Genomic DNA, 19,156 nt, shown 5'->3' on the forward strand with positions numbered 1-19,156 from the left:
GTTGGGTAGTTCAGATGGTACAGTCCCTGCCTGGGAAAGGCAAAGGTGCTATGTTCGAGTTTAGGTCCTGGACACAATTTCAATCTGCCAGAAGGTTTCATATCAACGCACGCTCTGCAACAGAGTGAAAATTTAATTCTGGAAATTTCTTTCTTGGTTATCAGTTCAATAAACACTGATGATATCTTTGTCTTATTCGTTTTCTCGAATTCAGTTTCTCAGTTAATGAAAAAATCCACTTAGTTTTCCCTGAGATTCGATCTTAAGGTGTCGATGAACTATGCACAAAGTTTCCCAATCTCTGTTCTCTGGGTCTAGGCTATGCGAGGGACATATAGGCTCAGATTCTGCCTATTTTTCAGCACCTACAACCATTGACAACATGCCTCCTGCTCACAGTCTAAAAGTACTGTATCCGGTTTGTTGTTGTGTTGTTGTGGTCTTCAGTCCTGAGTCTGGTTTGATGCAGCTCTCCATGCTAATCTATCCTGTGCAAGCCTCTTCATCTCCCAGTACCTACTGCAACCTACATCCTTCTGAATCTGCTTAGTGTATTCATCTCTTGGTCTCCCTCTACGATTTTTACCCTCCACGCTGCTCTCCAATGCTAAATTTGTGATTCCTTGATGCCTCAAAACATGTCCTACCGACCGATCCCTTCTTCTAGTCAAGTTGTGCCACAAACTTCTCTTCTCGGCAATCCTATTCAATACCTCCTCATTAGTTACGTGATCTACCCACCTTATCTTCAGCATTCTTCTGTAGCACCACATTTCAAAAGCTTCTATTCTCTTCTTGTCCAAACTAGTTATCGTCCATGTTTCACTTCCATACATGGCTACACTCCATACAAATACTTTCAGAAACGACTTCCTGACATTTAAATCTATACTCGATGTTAACAAATTTCTCTTCTTCAGAAACGATTTCCTTGCCATTGCCAGTCTACATTTTATATCCTCTCTACTTCGACCATCGTCAGTTATTTTACTCCCTAAATAGTAAAACTCCTTTACTACTTTAAGTGTCATTTCCTAATCCAATTCCCTCAGCATCACCCGATTTAATTTGACTACATTCCATTATCCTTGTTTTGCTTTTGTTGATGTTCATCTTATATCCTCCTTTCAAGACACTGTCCATTCCGTTCAACTGCTCTTCCAAGTCCTTTGCTGTCTCTGACAGAATTACAATGTCATCGGCAAACCCCAAAGTTTTTATTTCTTCTCCATGAATTTTAATACCTACTCCGAATTTTTCTTTTGTTTCCTTTACTGCTTGCTCAATATACAGATTGAATAACATCGGGGAGAGGCTACAACCCTGTCTCACTCCTTTCCCAACCACTGCTTCCCTTTCATGCCCCTCGACTCTTATAACTGCCATCTGGTTTCTGTACAAATTGTAAATAGCCTTTCGCTCCCTGTATTTTACCCCTGCCACCTTCAGAATTTGAAAGAGAGTATTCCAGTTAACATTGTCAAAAGCTTTCTCTAAGTCTACAAATGCTAGAAACGTAGGTTTGCCGTTTCTTAATCTTTCTTCTAAGGTAAGTCGTAAGGTTAGTATTGCCTCACGTGTTCCAACATTTCTACGGAATCCAAACTGATCTTCCCCGAGGTCCGCTTCTACCAGTTTTTCCATTCGTCTGTAAAGAATTCGCGTTAGTATTTTGTAGCTGTGTCTTATTAAACTGATAGTTCGGTAATTTTCACATTTGTCAACACCTGCTTTCTTTGGGATTGGAATTATTATATTCTTCTTGAAGTCGGAGGGTATTTCGCCTGTCACATACATCTTGCTCACCAGATGGTAGAGTTTTGTCATGACTGGCTCTCCCAAGGCCGTCAGTAGTTCTAATGGAATGTTGTCTACTCCCGGGGCCTTGTTTCGACTCAAGTCTTTCAGTGCTCTGTCAAACTCTTCACGCAGTATCGTATCTCCCATTTCGTCTTCATCTACATCCTCTTCCATTTCCATAATATTGTCCTCAAGTACATCGCCCTTGTATAAACCCTCCATATACTCCTTCCACCTTTCTGCCTTCCCTTCTTTGCTTAGAACTGGGTTGCCATCTGAGCTCTTGATATTCATACAAGTGGTTCTCTCCTCTCCAAAGGTCTCTTTAATTTTCCTGTAGGCAGTATCTATCTTACCCCTAGTGAGACAAGCCTCTACATCCTTACATTTGTCCTCTAGCCATCCCTGCTTAGCCAATTTGCACTTCCTGTCGATCTCATTTTTGAGATCGACAGGATCTCCGGTTTACCACTAACGTAACCCAACTTTTGCATACTCTAAATGCACTGCAAAAGATGGGAGCTAAATTTATCTGGTCTTCAGAGCGCAATAAGACATTCTGCACCCTTAAACAGGCACTCAACTCAGCACTTTCCTTAGTCCTGTACTCCTCAGGGAAACCATTAATACTAGCAACGGATGCCTTGCAGTATGAATAAAACTGGACTAAGACAGATCCGAATACCATGTCACGTTTTCTCTCGAAGAATCTGAACTCCTCTCAGCAGAACTATCGTCTGATAGAAAAGGGGGCTCTTCCTGTTGTACAAGCTGTTCACAAGTTCCATACATATCTGTAGGCCGTGAAGTTTCGTCTGGTGATTGATCACAAATACCTGCTGGCTTTGTTGGTCCCCAGTAGTCACTACCAGCCGAATCACGCAACACTTACAGTGGTGGACCCTGTTCATGTCATTATACAATTATCACACTGAATACTAACCTATTAGTCACCATGCCTACACAGATGCATTATTCAGGCTCATGCCTGGTCCAGATCCTGAGTTCGACCAACAGAACGCCATTTGTTTTAAGACACATGCTGAGACATGTCACTCTGTATAAGATTTCCCGTTTACTGCATCAGTGACTTTGCCAATGAGATTAGGCTGACCTAACGACCTACCCAGTACTGAGAATGTGCAGGCATGAATTATGTTCTAACAGCTCAGGATTTCGTGTGATTTCTTGATATGAGGAATGAGTCTCATCAGGTAGTCTTTCCATCTACACTCCGTAGCGAAGCGCATTTGATGCTTCGTGTAGGGCAATGGGATTTCACCTGCATGAAAACCTTGGCTCGCTGTCACGTGTTCTGACCAGTAGTGGACACGAAAATCGGGCACCTGGCCTACGCATGTTCAGAATGTACAACTCACTAGGCTGCCCCTCCCAGCCTTCTTAACTGATTTATTGGCTTTCGTAACCGTATTTGCTGTAATGACATCATGATCGCTAACCCACGTTTCTATACTGACATTGTCGATAAAGTGCGGCCCATTTGTAGCTACAAGATCTAATAATTTCCGTTACGAATGGGCTGCCGAGCTAGCTCCTCAACACAGTTTTCAGAAGTATTTCGCATGACTGACTGTTTAACCCCCCCACTCCCGGCAATGAATCCATAGACATCCCAGTCTATAGTTGGTAGGTTGAAGTCGCCTCCATGATCTGTGTATTTACACGCTAGTGGCCATAGTCTTTCTTTGAATGACTCTACAACTGTCACAGCGAAACAGGGTGGCCAGCAAAAACGTCCAACAATTTACTTGGTCTCACCTACACCTGTTACACGCGACCAGATAACTCCAATATCACACTCAAATTAGATCGCAATAGAGACAATAATTTTGTCAAGAGCAGTGAACACTCCACCTCCTGTGGCCTCTAATCTGTCTTTTCGATGTAGTTCCACGGCTTGATTAATATCTCAGAGCTTTCCACCTCGGATTTCAGCCAGTTTTCGGTCCAAAGAATAATGTGATTGAAAGAACTTTCCTGCAGGGCAGTAAATTCGGGAACTTCATTACGAATACTTCGACAGTTTATTGATAACATGCTGACGGTGGAAGTGTCTTTATTCTGAACTTCGTCGAACTTTTCTTGTTGTCAACCGACTGGCGAATGTTTATCAGAGCACCTCAAACTACTGTCTGTCCTAAAATACCCTCATGTGCACTCCAAAGTACTCTGCTACCCTAGTAGCTGCTTCCTTTGTGTAGTGCACCCCTGACCTATCAAGGGCAGTCCTACGAATCCCCACACTATAACGCAGATCTAGAGATCTGCAGCCAAGAACGTTACAGAGTCGACGAAGCTTGTGGTTGTGGCCCTCCACTCGGCTCCAACACAAAGGACCCTGATCAACTGTGGAAACAATGCTGAAAATTGCGGGCTCTGCTTGCGCCCAACATCCGAAGCCACTAGTCTTCACCATCTCCGCCAGCCGCCTGTATGAACTGAGGATGGCCTTAGAACAATGCGACACGCGTCGTTGAAACCGACATGAGCCACAACTTGCAGATGACTGCATCCTGCACACTGGATAGCCCCAGGCATGGCCGCCTCCACATATCGGATGAGGCCCTCCAGCAGACATACCGAGTGCACATTGGCTTTCTTTACAGCTCTGAACGCTGTCTGGCTAAGGGGCTCCATAACGCGCCTAACGTTGGCGTTGCCGATAACTAGTAAACCCCTCTCCCCGTGTGCCTGCTCGGACTCTGCTGAAAGAGCCGCCACCTGTCCACTGACAGAGTGAATGGACGAGACCACGCTGCCTGTCTCCACATTGGCCCTCCACCTCGAGCGACGCAAAAGCGTTACCACCCGCCACTCACCCTGCTCTGAGGGCGGATCCACCACATCAGTTGCACTAGGACAGGGCTTCACAACATACGTGCTCGCGGAGCAAGCCGTGAGCAGCAAGGCGCGAGCACGGAGCAACGCGGAGCACGCTACCCCCACTACCGGACCAGAGCGGAAAGTGGGGAGAGTCACGTGGGGCACACAACAGCTGCCGCCAGTCAATGTAAATCTGCGGCCACCTTGCAGGGATATCACTCACGAATTGTTACTGCGACAAATGAAACAAATAAAGGAGAATGTACACGTGTCACATAATTTTATTAGCTTAGTGTCTGCCTCTACATTCGTATTAATTTGTGAACTGTTACACAATAAAAGGTGTCACTGAAGTGTGGGATTCTCGGTTATCTTGTACTTTTTGTCCTTTACAATTGCGTTTATGTTCGGAGTAATTGTTCTTGTGCATTGTAGGCGCAGCGTGCAGTTTAAATTTCGATCAGACAATGCCTTTCTCAGGCGCGTCTTGTTACATTTCATTGCAGAGAACAGTTGTTCACAAACATACGTGGAACCGAACATTGATATTATTGTAGCCGCCAGTTTGTGCAAACGAGGAAATCTATCCTGAGGGAAGTGTCTGTAGAATTACAAAATGTTTTTCCTGTTCTGAAATTTGTCTCTATTCTCTGTCACACTGCAGGTCAATAATTTCTAGTTGCAGCTCAGGACGAATCTTTTCAATATTTGCTGAATATGGAGAGGCGAACAGATCAAAATCTCTGTCTAGTGCTGTCAGATCTTGAAAGTGTTGATCAAATTCTTCCTTAAAGGCAACTAAACTATGTGAATGATGTTCACAGTCTTTGTGAACATCTTTCATGGATGATAATTTAGGAAAATGAGCTAGATTTCCTGTTTCCAGCTGACTCACACGAAGTGTCAATTTCATTTTAAAAGCTCGTATTCGATCTATGAAATGAGTAATTAGCAGATCTTTACCTTGTAGTGAAATGTTCAAAGCATTCAGATGGCTAGTTAAATCTGCTTAGGACGCGAGATCACATGTCCATGAAGGCTCTTTCAATTCAGGAACACACATGTTATTAAACTTCCTGGCAGATTAAAACTGTGTGCCCGACCGAGACTCTAACTCGGGACCTTTGCCTTTCGCGGGCAAGTGCTCTACCAACTGAGCACACAGTTTTAATCTGCCAGGAAGTTTCATATCAGCGCACACTCCGCTGCAGAGTGAAAATCTCAGTCTGGAAACATCCCCCAGGCTGTGGCTAAGCCATGTCTCCGCAGTATCCTTTCTTTCAGGAGTGCTAGTTCTGCAAGGTTCGCAGGAGAGCTTCTGTAAAGTTTGGAAGGTAGGAGACGAGGTACTGGCAGAAGTGAAGCTGCGAGTACCGGCCGTGAGTCGTGCTTCGGTGGCTCAGTTGGTAGAGCACTTGCCCGCAAAAGGCAAAGGTCCCGAGTTCGAGTCTCGGTCGGGCACAGTTTTAATCTGCCAGGAAGTTTCATATCAGCGCACACTCCGCTGCAGAGTGAAAATCTCATTCTGGACACATGTTATTTATTTCCATGAACATATTTATCTCATCTAATAGGCAAAAAAGTCGATTTAATAATTCGCCACGACTAAGCCAGCGGACCTCGCTGTAATAAGGCAAGCTACCATACTGCCTTTCTACACCCTCAAGAAAGCTTTTAAATTGCCTGTGTTGTAGTCCATGCTTCCTTATATAATTGGTTGTACGAACAACAACAACCATCACATTTTTTAGAGTGATACTCTTTGCACAAAAGTTTTCCTGGTGGATCACACAGTGAACGCCCCTTATTTCATTCAGCACGGTCAGTTTTTGCTTTTTCTCCTTCAACAGCGCAACGAAACCTGATTTATTCCCTGCATTCGGCATGGTCAGTTTTTGCATTTTCTCCTTGAACAGCGCAACGAAACCTGATATTTTCTCTGTCATCGCTGGTGCACCGTTTGTAGACACTGCTACTAACGAATTCCACGACAATCCTATATTTTCAACACTTTATTCAACACTACTTAATATATCACCTCCGGTTGTAGTGTTCTTCATGGCTACTACATCGAGGAGCTCTTCGCTCACCTGAAGATCTCTATTAACACCTCTAATAAATATGGCAAGCTGCGCTGTTCCAGTGATAACAACACTTTCGTCCAGAGCTAGAGAATACGCCATAAAATCTTTACAGATATTTGCAAGCTGGCTCTGGACTTCGTCTGCCATGTCCTGTATGCGACGCATAATGGTCATGTTAGATAATGGCACAATCCGAAACTGTTCAATTTGAGGTGGACACATATGTTCCGCTGCAACTACCAAACATTCTTTTATTAAATCGCCATCAGTGAAGAGGCGCAGGGATTTTGCTAAAAGCAAAGCAATTTTGTAGCTCACTCTGAGAGCTGCCTCAGTTGATTTTTCTTCGTCGTCCAGATCTTCTTCAGGTAGCTTCCTTTAAAGTTTAATAACTTCCTGTGCACGATCTGGTCCATCACATTTTCCACTTCCGTAGTCTTTCGCGTGGTACGACATATAATGTCGCTGCAAATTAAATTTCCTGAAAGAATTCAGCGTTTTGTGACATACTAAACATTTTGCAACACCATCTTTTTCTGTGAACAGATACAATTCCTCCCAATGGGGGTTGAACTGCGAAAGCATGGTTGGGGTTACACAACGGCGACTTGACATGATTCTTAACCAGCACAATGACTGTTAGAGCTGATCGTAGTGCTTTAAACGTTACACAGTCGGCGCGAATTCAATAGGCACGCTGCGGCCCTATTTAAACGTGCGCGCGCATTTGCCCTCCCTCCCCTCCCTCCCTACTCTGCGACCGTGCACCTGCTCGCGAGCATGTGCCTGAGCAGACGCGAGTACTCGCGCTCAAAACAGGCCAGTTGTTAAGGCCTGCACTAGGAGGTGCCTCAGAAGCAGAACCCTTGGGCAGAACAAGCGCCAAGTGAGGTGCCCATGCGACGCGGTAGATTCTCCGCCATCGCTATACTCCGAGGCAGCAGCCTGAACGTGACTGACTGTAGCCCAAAGCACATTTAGCTGTTCGCGAACTGCGGCCAGTTCCTCCTGCATCTGCAAACAGCATGCACACATCCTAACCATCCTAGAGAGACTAACTGAAGAGGTAAACTATAAAAGCAGACAGAATCCTAGATATGCAACTTGCTACCCTCCTGATGCATTAGTGAGTTATGTATCTGGCTATTCAGCGAGAAACTACTGCGTTACAGAGTGAATGAATTTACACTTACAAAAACGCGAGATTCAATCTCCTAAATAGAAAAACACGCACGAAATTTAATAAATATAGCACCAGAAAAACACAGGAAAAGATAGCCGCTTAATTTCGCTCTGTAGATATGTATCAGCCGAGAGCTGGAACCTTGGGCCGTAACGCGCCACCCAAGGAAATAGACCTGGATTGACATGGGCTGGTCCACTCACCGACAACAGTTATGATCCTTCGAAACAAGGACTCATCCCTTGCAACCAGGTAGCCAGCAGACAAGGGAGAGGGCTATTCCACCACACGAACCCTGCAGTGCCCAAGCAATCGTCAGGATGGGCCTATGAACTAGTGAGCGACGGATGCGTTGTGAAATGTGGCAGACAGAAAAACTGGTGTCATTACATTCATAATTAGTTAATAGTGCATATTAATGACAAATAATAGGGAAACAAACTATGAGACAGTAGTAGTAATAGTAGTAGTAGGTATAGTCAGGTATAGCAGTACCTGTAGTCTTCATTACCTGAAGAAAAAGTTATTATAAGGGAAACAGTATTGTGTTAGCTTCAATAATATATTTTGTATCATTAGATGCTAATGTATTGCAAAAAATTTAACTGTTGATAGTAATAGTCTGAATACGAATGAATACAGCTTGTTTTATACTTATAGGCAACATGCTACAGTGTAATAGATAAATAAATAAATATTGTGTAATATATCACCTCGCGTAAAGTCCAAAGCACGCGAGAAATGAACGAAAGAACAAGCGATCAGACCTCCGTATGGCCTGTAAACTGACTGGTCTACGAGAAAGCTGAAGCAGAACATTTTGGGGGGCTATTAGCTACACCCGTAACAGTGCCCAACAACGAAGTCTCACGGCTCGGTCAAGTGCTCGTTCGTAGGACATTTCGGGCTTCAGGGGGGTGCTTTTGCGGACATGATCTGCAGAATTAAAAGATGTCATGAAACATGATAACTAAATTCTCGTAGGAAATGTAGTTGCAAATGGCGAATAAAGCACCACAACAGCTATAAAATTTACTGGAAACAAAAGAAAAGTTGTGCCAAACTGGGACCCGAAATCGCATTTTCCGCTTTACACTAACAGTCATCTTAACAACTTCGGGTATCCGAGCACGCTTCACGAACGGACCTAACTTCCATATGTCCCATGTCTACTTCTCATAGAGCTCGCACAATTATGTTAATAACGCACACGGAGAGACTTACTTACAAGGGAACCTCCCCATCGCACCCCCCTCAGATTTAGTTATAAGTTGGCACAGTGGATAGACCTTGACAAACTGAACACAGATCAATTGAGAAAACAGGAAGTAGTTGTGTGGAACTGTGAAAAAATAAGCAAAATATACAAACCGAGTAGTCCATGGGCCACATAGGCAACATCTTGGAGAACGGCAGCCCAGGAGCGCCGTGGTCCCGTGGTAGCGTGAGCAGCTGCAGAACGGGGGTCCTTGGTTCAAGTCTTCCCTAGAGTGAAAATTTTACTTTCTTTATTTTTGCATAGTTATTATCTGTCTGTTCGTTAATTGACGTCTCTGTTCACTGTAATAAGTTTAGTGATTAGTAGACGAAAGGACGTGCCTCTCCAATGGGAACCGAAAACATTTGATCGCAAGGTCATAGGTCAACCGATTCCTCCACAGGAAAACACATCTGATATATTCTATACGACACTGGTGACGGCATGTGCGTTACATGACAGGAATACGTTGTCGACCAACCTAACTTGTACACTTGGCGAATGGGTAAAAAGATTCTTCTACCTTGCCCGATTTACGTTTTCTTGTGAATGTGATAATCACTCCCAAAAAAAGTTATGGAAACATAAGAGTTTGTCACATATACTGAAAATAAAAAATTAAACCTTTTACTCGATGGAAGATTTGAACCAAGGTCCTTTAGTTACACAGCTACTCACGTCACCACGAGACCACGACGCTCCTGCACCTCCAGCGTCCTTGATGTTGCCTATCTTCCATGAACTACTCAGTTTGTATATTTTGCTTATTTTTTCACAGTTCCACACAACTTCTTCCTGTTTTCTCAATTGATCTGTGTTCAGTTTTTCAAGACCTATCCACTGTGCCAACTTATAACTAAATCTGAGGGGGGTGCGATGGGGAGGTTCCCTTGTTAGTTTTTTCGTCAGGTTTCCTTGTTTCTGCATGAAATACCTTAGTGCAGTCTCCGTTCACTGCTCGTCAGCATCTGTTGCTGGATAAGACAATGAATTTATATTAAAATACCTATTCTTCCGTTCAACACTATTGTAGTTCCAACACTCGAACCAAAATTTCCCTCTTATCACGAGTACCCGCCCCAACATCGTACATCTGAGCACGTCTCCAGATCTTACTCAAACTTTCATTGCCACTAACGTTCCCGTCTATGATTTCCGAGTGAGACATATACGCTCATATTGCACCGCAGGTTTACTCTTAAACGTTTATTGCGAACCTAGCTAAATTCTCTGTACTGATACATTATTAAATTAGTCTAAATAAGGGCAGCCAACCTCGCATAGATCCGTGAGACTGGGTAAAACTTCTTACTACACCAAAATAAGTAACTGAAAGCACTATAGGTATCTTAGCAACATTCAGAAAGAATCCGAGATCTGACCACTGGAGCGAAAAATGCCACCGTTAACAGATCATACCCCACCTCATCATCATCATCATCATCATCATTTAAGACTGATTATGCCTTTCAGCGTTCAGTCTGGAGCATAGCCCCCCTTATAAAATTCCTCCATGATCCCCTATTCAGTGCTAACATTGGTGCCTCTTCTGATGTTAAACCTATCACCTCAAAATAATTCTTAACCGAATCCAGGTACTTTCTCCTTGGTCTGCTCCGATTCCTCATATCCTCTACTGCTGAATCCATGAGTCTCTTGGGTAACCTTGCTTCTCCCATGCGTGTAACATGACCCCACCATCTAAGCCTGTTCGCCCTGACTGCTACATCGATAGAGTTCATTCCCAGTGTTTCTTTGATTTCCTCATTGTGGACATCCTCCTGCCATTGTTCGCATCTACAGGTACCTGCAATCATCCTAGCTACTTTCATATCCGTAACCTCAACCTCGTTGATAAGGTAACCTGAATCCACCCAGCTTTCGCTCCCATACAACAAAGTTTGTCGAAAGATTGAGCGGTGCACAGATAACTTAGACTTGGTACTGACTTCTTTCTTGCAGAAGAGAGTAGATCATAGCTGAGCGCTCACTGCATTAGCTTTGCTACACCTCGCTTCCAGTTCTTTCACTATGTTGCTATCCTGTGAGAATATGCATCCTAAGTACTTGAAACCGTCCACCTGTTCTAACTTCGTTCCTCCTATTTCGCACTCAACCGGTTTATATTTCTTTCCCACTGACATTACTTTCGTTTTGGAGATGCTAATCTTCATACCGTAGTCCTTACATTTCTGATCTAGCTCTGAAATATTACTTTGCAAACTTTCAATCGAATCTGCCATCACAACTAAGTCATCCGCATATGCAAGACTGCCTATTTTGTGTTCACATATCTTAATCTCACCCAGCCAGTCTGTTGTTTTCAACATATGATCCATAAATAATATGAACAACAGTGGAGACAGGTTGCAGCCTTGTCTTACCCCTGAAACTACTCTGAACCATGAACTCAATTTACCGTCAACTCTAACTTTTGCCTGACTATCCATGTAAAGACCTTTAATTGCTTGCAAAAGTTTGCCTCCTATTTCAAAATGGCTCTGAGCTCTATGGGACTCAACTGCTGAGGTCATTAGTCCCCTAGAACTTAGAACTAGTTAAACCTAACTAACCTAAGGACATCACAAACATCCATGCCCGAGGCAGGATTCGAACCTGCGACCGTAGCGGTCTTGCGGTTCAAGACTGCAGCGCCTTTAACCGCACGGCCACTTCGGCCTGCTCGTTTGCCTCCAATTCCATAATCTCGTAGAACAGACAATAACTTCCTCCTAGGAACCCGGTCATATGCCTTTTCTAGATCTATAACGCATAGATACAATTCCCTGTTCCACTCATAACACTTCTCCATTATTTGCCGTAAGCTAAAGATCTGGTCCTGACAACCTCTAAGAGGCCTAAACCCACACTGATTTTCATCCAATTGGTCCTCAACTAATACTCGCACTTTCCTTTCAACAATACCTGAGAAGATTTTACCCACAACGCTGATTAAAGAGATACCTCTGTAGTTGTTACAATCTTTTCTGTTCCCATGTTTAAAGATTGGTGTGATTACTGCTTTTGTCCAGTCTGATGGAACCTGTCCCGACTCCCAGGCCATTTCAGTTATCCTGTGTAGCCATTTAAGACCTGACATTCCACTGTATTTGATGAGTTCCGACTTAATTTCGTCCACCCCAGCTGCTTTATTGCACTGCAATCTATTGACCATTTTCTCCACTTCCTCAAAGGTGATCCTATTTCCATCATCATTCCTATGCCATTCTACCTCTAAATCTGAAACATTACTGATCGCATTTTCACCTACATTGAGCAACTCTTCAAAATATTCCCTCCATCTGTCCAAGGCATCCACAGGATTCACCAGCAGTTTTCCTGACCTGTCCAAAATACTTGTCATTTCCTTCTTACCTCCCTTTCGAAGACTGCTAATTACACTCCAGAATGGTTTTCCAGCAGCTTGACCCAAAGTCTCCAACCTGTTTCCAAAGTCTTCCCAAGATTTCTTCTTGGATGCTGCGATTATCTGTTTGGCTTTGTTTCTTTCTTCAACATAACTTTCTCTGCCTGAGTTCTAGTATGTAGCCATTTTTGATACGCCTTCTTTTCCCTTTTACAGGCTGCCTTGACTGTGTCATTCCACCAAGCTGTTTGCTTCATCCTACTTTTACACACTACTGTTCCAAGACATTCTTTAGCCACTTCTAGCACTGTGTCCCTGTACCTTGTCCATTCCTTTTCCAATGACTGTAATTGACTACATTCAACTAACTGGTACCTTTCTGAGATCGCTGTTATGTACTTGTGCCTGATTTCCTTATCCTGAAGTTTCTCCACTCTTATCCTCCCACATATGGACCTGACCTCCTGCACTTTCGGCCTCACAATCCCAATTTCACTGCAGATTAAATAATGATCAGTGTCATCAAAGAATCCCCTGAATACACGTGTGTCCCTCACAGCGTTCCTGAATTCCTAATCTGTTATTATATAGTCAATGACAGATCTGGTTCCCCTACCTTCCCAAGTATACCGGTGAATCATACCCCACCTGCATCTGGATAATAGAAACTTAAGCCAGTAACCGCCTGTACAACAAGAAAGGAGGTACACCACCTGACAAGGAAAACTGAAACACCCGCAAGGGGTCTGATAGGGTATGTGATGTCCTTTCATTGATTACAAAATCGACTCAGATTCACAAAGAACTTGGCAGTGTGAGCCCACTTACCAGTGCGAGGTTGCATCCTTTCTCGCCTGGATGCATGCACTGATGATGCTGGCAGGGTATCATAAGACTGATGTGTCTTCTCCTATACAATCTGGGCCACAAACTTTATAACTCCACCTTACTATCCCAGGTACTGGCCCTGGGACGGAGTTGATACCCGATCTGGCCCCACACATGTTCTATCGCGGACAGACCTGGGGATCCTGCTGGCCACAGGGGTATCCCAACATCATCCAGACAGTTTATAGACATGTCCTTTCATTGATTACAAAATCGACTCAGATTCAAAAAGAACTTGGCAGTGTGAGCCCACTTACCAGTGTGAGTTTGCATCCTTTCTCGCCTGGATGCATGCACTGATTCTGTTGGCAGGGTGTCATAAGACTGCTGTGTCTTCTCCTATACAATCTGGGCCACAAACTTTATAACTCCACCTTACTATCCCAGGTACTGGCCCTGGGACGGAGTTGATACCCGATCTGGCCCCACACATGTTCTATCGCGGACAGACCTGGGGATCTTGCTGGCCATAGGGGTACCCCGACATCATCCAGACAGATTATAGACACACATGTCATGTGTGGAAGAGCACTGTCGTGTTGAAAAATATTGTTTTGTTGTGTTAACGGCAGCCTACGAGTGGGATTGTGGTTCCCTAGTCCGGCTGCGGCTAGGCTTCCATCAGATAGTGCGGAATGACACAGAATGTTGAAAGGGTCTAGTACTTGTTTTCATACGGCAGGCACAGATATAGGTGTTAAAAAGTACTTCGAGCACAAAACGATGATCCTGCCTTGTGGTGGTCAGACGTGGTCGACCGGAACCTTGACGACGAATCTGCCGGCCCTCACGTTTCCATGCAGTCCAACTTCTGATCACCGTTATATGTGAATGTCCGAAAATTCAGGATATTGTACGATTGGACCAGCCGACCAAATGGAGGCTCTTGATTTAACCTCCATTCTAACTCTGTCAGGTGCTATCAACGCTGTCTCACATTACTAAGGGGCGTCTCCTTGTCCTTGACAGCGATCACTCAACACCTGACTTTGTTCATACCCGTTGTATTACATATCCTACCAGGTCTGGTAACAACACGAAAAATTTTCACACCTGCCGATGGTATGTACGGTTAAGAAGTTACATTGATGTCCGACTATGTCTTCAGGTTGCTCCTTTTTTTTTCTTTTTTTTTTTTTTTGAGTGGCCGTTGGTGCGGAGGCTTGCATGCCTCAGCGATACAGATAGCCGCACCGCAGGTGCAACCACAACGGAGGGGTATCTGTTGAGAGGCCAGACAAACGAGTGTTTCCTGAAGAGGAGCAGCAGCCTTTTCGGTAGTAGCAGGGGCAACAGTCTGGATGATTGACTGATCTGGCCTTGTAACACTAACCAAAACGGCCTTGCTGTGCTGGTACTGCGAACGGCTGAAAGCAAGGGGCAACTACAGCAGTAATTTTTCCCGAGGGCATACAGCTTTACTGTATGGTTAAATGATGATGGCTTCCTTTTGGATAAAATATTCTGCAGGTAAAATAGTCCCCCATTCGGGTCTCCTATCGGGGACTACTCACGAGGGCGTAATTATCAGGAGAAACAAAACTGGCGTTGTACGGATCCGAGCGTGGAATGTCAGAACCCTGAATCGGGCAGGTAGGTTATAAAATTTAAAAAGGGAAATGGATAGGTTGAAGGTAGAAATAGTGGAATTAGTGAAGTTCGGTGGCGTAAGGAACAGGAGTTCTGGTCAGTTGAAGGGTTATAAATACAAAATCAAATATGGGTAATGCAGGAGCAGGTTTAATAATGAATAAAAAAATAGGAGTATGGGTAAGCTACTACGAACAGCATAGTGAATGCATTATTGTAGCCAAGATAGACACGAAGCCCACTCCTACCACAGAAGTACAAGTTTATATGCCAACTAGCTCCGCAGATGATGAAGAGACTGAAGAAATGTATGATGCAATAAAAGAAATTATCCAGATAGTTAAGGGAGACGACAAATTAATAGTCATGGGGAACTGGAAGTCGGTAGTAGGGAAAGGAAGGGAACGAAAATAGTAAGTGAATATGGACTGGGGGTAAGGAGTGAAAGAGGTAGCCGCCTGTTATAATTTTGCACAGAGCATAACTTAATCAAATCTAACACTTGGCTTAAGAATCATGAAAGAAGTTTGTCTACGTGGAAGGAGTGTAGAAACACCACATAGGTTATATAATGGTAACACAGAGATTTAGGAACCAGGTTTTAAACTGTGAGACAGTTCCAGGGGTAGATGTGGACTCTGACCACAATTTATTGGTTATTAACTGTAGATTAAAATAGAAGAAACTGCAAAAAGGTAGGAATTTAAGGAGCTGGGACCTGGATAAATTGAAAGAACCAGAGTGTTTCAGAGAGAGCATTAAGGAACGATCGACAAGAACAGGGAAAAGAAATACAGTAGAAGAAGAATGGGTAGCTTTGAGAGATAAAATAGTGTAGGCAGCAGAGGATCAAGTAGTTAAAAGACGAAAGCTAGTAGAAATCCTTGCGTATCGGAAGTGATATTGAATTTAGTTGATGAAAGGAGAAAATATAAAAATGCGGCAAATGAACCAGGTGAAAAGGAATACAAACGTCTCAAAAATGAGATCAACAGGAAGTGCAAAATGGTTAAGCAGGAATGGCTAGAGGACAAATGTAAGGATGTAGAAGCACACATCACTAAGGATAAGATAGATACTGCCCATAGGAAGATAAAGGGGCCTTTGGAGAAAAGAGAACCACCTGTATAAATATCACGAGCTCAGATGGAAAACCAATCCTAAGCAAAGAAAAGAAAGTAGAAAAGTAGAAGGAGTATACCTATACAGGGTCTGTACAGGGGCGATGTACTTGAGGGCAATACTATGAAAATAGAAGAGGACGTAGATGAAATGGGAGATATGATACTCCATTAAGAATTGTACAGAGTACCGAAAGACTTAAGTCGAAACAAGGCCCTGCGAGTAGACAACATTCCATTAGAACTACTGATAGCCTTGGGATAGCCAGCTGTGACAAGAGCAAGATGTATGAGACAGGCGAAATACCCTCAGACTTCAAGAAGAATATAATAATTGCAACCCCAAAGGAAGCAGGTGTTGGTTTGTCTGAAAACTACCGAACCATTAGTTTAATAAGTCACAGCTGCAAAATACTAACGCGAATTCTGTACAGACGAATGGAAAAACTAGTAGAAGCCGACCTCGGGGAAGATCAGTTTGGATTCCGTAGAAATACTGGAACACGTGAGGCAATACTCACTCTACGACTTATCTCAGAAGCTAGATTAAGGAAAGGCAAAGTTACGTTCCTAGCATTTGTAGACTTAGAGAAAGCTTTTGACATTGTTAACTGGAATACTCTCTTTCAAATTCTGAAGGTGGCAGGGGTAAAATACAGGGAGCGAAAAGCTATTTACAATTTGTTCGAAACCAGATGGCAGTTACAAAAGTCGAGGGGCACGAAAGAGAGGTAGTGATGAGAAGGGAGTGAGACAGGATTGTAGCCCATCCCCGAATTTATTCAATCTGTATATTGGGCAAGCAGTACAGGTAACAAAAGAAAAAATTGGAGAAGGAATTAAAATCCGTGGAGAAGAAACAAAAACTTTGAGGTTTGCCGACGACATTTTAATGCTGCCAGAGACATCAGAGGACCTGGAAGAGCAGGTGAACGGAATGGATAATGTCTTGAGAGGAGGATTTAAGATGAACATGAACAAAGCAAAACGAGAATAATGGAATGTAGGCGAATTAAATCAGGTGATGCTGAGGAAATTGGATTAAGAAATGAGACGCTTAAAGTAGTAGGTCACTTTTGCTATTTGGGAAGAAAAGTAACTGATGATGGTCGAAGTAGAGAGGATATAAAATGTAGACAAGGAAAGCGTTTCTGAAGGATAGAAATTTGTTAACATCAAGTATAGTTTTATGCGCCAGGAAGTCGAGTCGTTTCTGAAAGTATTTGTGTAGATTGTATCCATGTATGGAAGTGAAACACGGACGATAAATAGTTCAGACAGGAAGAGAATAGAAGCTTTCGAAATGCCGTGCTACAGAAAAATGCTGAAGAGCAGATGGGTAGATCACGTAACTAATGAGGAGGTACTGAATAGAATTGGAGGAAAGAGGAATTTGTGGCACAACTTGACTGGAAGAATGGAGCGGTTAGTAGGACATACTCTGAGGCATCAAGGGATCACCAATTTAGTACTGGGGGGAAGCGTAGGGGGTAAAAGTCGTAGAAGGAGACTAAGAGATGAATACACTAAACAGATTCAGAAGGATGTAGATTGCAGTAGTTACTCGGAGATGAAGAGGCTTACTCAGGATATAGTAGCATGGAGAGCTGCATCAACCTAGTCTCTAGATTAAAGACCACAGCTGGCCGAAGTGGCCGTGCGGTTAAAGGCGCTGCAGTCTGGAGCCGCAAGACCGCTACGGTCGCAGGTTCGAATCCTGCCTCGGGCATGAATGTTTGTGATGTCCTTAGGTTAGTTAGGTTTAACTAGCTCTAAGTTCTAGGGGACTAATGACCTCAGCAGTTGAGTCCCATAGCGCTCAGAGACATTTGAACCATTTTTTTGAAGACCACAACAACAACAACCTACTCTCCCTCTCTGATTTGCGTTTTCTGTGGTTTCTATGTACAAAACACTTGAGGCGATTGCAGCGGTAGCTCCTCAAACAAGTCACTACCGCCGCTTTTCTTTATCTTTCTGCAAATGAACTAGTGTCCCGCCCCTCAGAACTCGACGATGACGAGACGGTAAACTCGAACTATCCATTTCTCTTCTTTTTGCTGTTACTGGTGACACTTATGTGATTAATTCAGCGTTGAAAAAATGATTTTGCCCGTAGTTTACCATCTTTAACACGTCTGCAATTAAGTATTGACTCTGATACCAACTTGAAATGTGAGCACACGCCTTTCTTTTTACTGATTTGGCAATGATAACGCTGCACTCCAGTTTTATAAGAAGCAGCTCTTTCCCGTCTTATTAAATCTACGTCATCAGACTCTGTTAGATCAGACTCTCTAGTGGAGGTGGTTTGCCATTGCCTTCCTCCGACCGTAATGGGGATGAATGATGATGATGTTGAAGACGACATAACAACACCCGGTCATCTCGAGGCAGGGGAAAATCCCTGACCCCGCCGGGAATCGAACCCGGGACGCCGTTCGCGGGAAACGAGAACGTTACCGCGAGACCACGAGCTGCGGACACCTCTGGATTGTGTCCCATAAATGTTCGATGGGATTCATGTCGAGCGATCTGGGTGGCCAAATCTTAAGCTCGAATTGTCCAGAACGTTCTTCAAACCAATCGCGAACAATTGTGACCTGGTGACATGATCCATAAAAATTCCATCGTTGTTTGGGAACATGAAGTCCATGAATGACTGCAGATGGTCTCCAAGTAGCCGAATATAACCATTTACTGTCAATGATCGATTCAGTTGGAACAGAGGACTCAGTGCATTCCTTGTAAACAGAGCCCACACCATTATGGAGCCACCACCAGCTTCCACAGAGCCTTGTTGACAATGGTTCAAATGGCTCTGAGCACTATGGGACTTAACTTCTGAGGTCATCGGTCCCCTAGAACTTAGAACTACTTAAACCTAACTAACCTAAGGACATCACACACATCCACGCCCGAGGCAGGATTCGAACCTGCGACCGTAGCGGTCGCGCGGTTCCACACTGCAGCGCCTAGAACCGCTCGGCCACTCCGGCCGGCCCCTTGTTGACAACCTAG

General features: G+C 43.8%; 1 protein-coding gene and 1 non-coding gene across 2 annotated transcripts in view; both read left to right on the plus strand.

Annotated features, from left to right (window-relative positions):
* The window catches only part of LOC124775193 (EF-hand domain-containing family member C2-like), a 237,019-nt gene that overhangs the window by 145,913 nt on the left and 71,950 nt on the right, over positions 1 to 19,156 (plus strand). The window lies entirely within an intron of this gene.
* Positions 6,032 to 6,106, plus strand: Trnal-caa. Its single transcript has one exon. It is a non-coding gene; the product is annotated as a tRNA-Leu (tRNA).

The sequence above is a fragment of the Schistocerca piceifrons genome, chromosome 2, assembly GCF_021461385.2.
Source record: "Schistocerca piceifrons isolate TAMUIC-IGC-003096 chromosome 2, iqSchPice1.1, whole genome shotgun sequence".
NCBI classification, from domain to species: Eukaryota; Metazoa; Arthropoda; class Insecta; order Orthoptera; family Acrididae; genus Schistocerca; species Schistocerca piceifrons.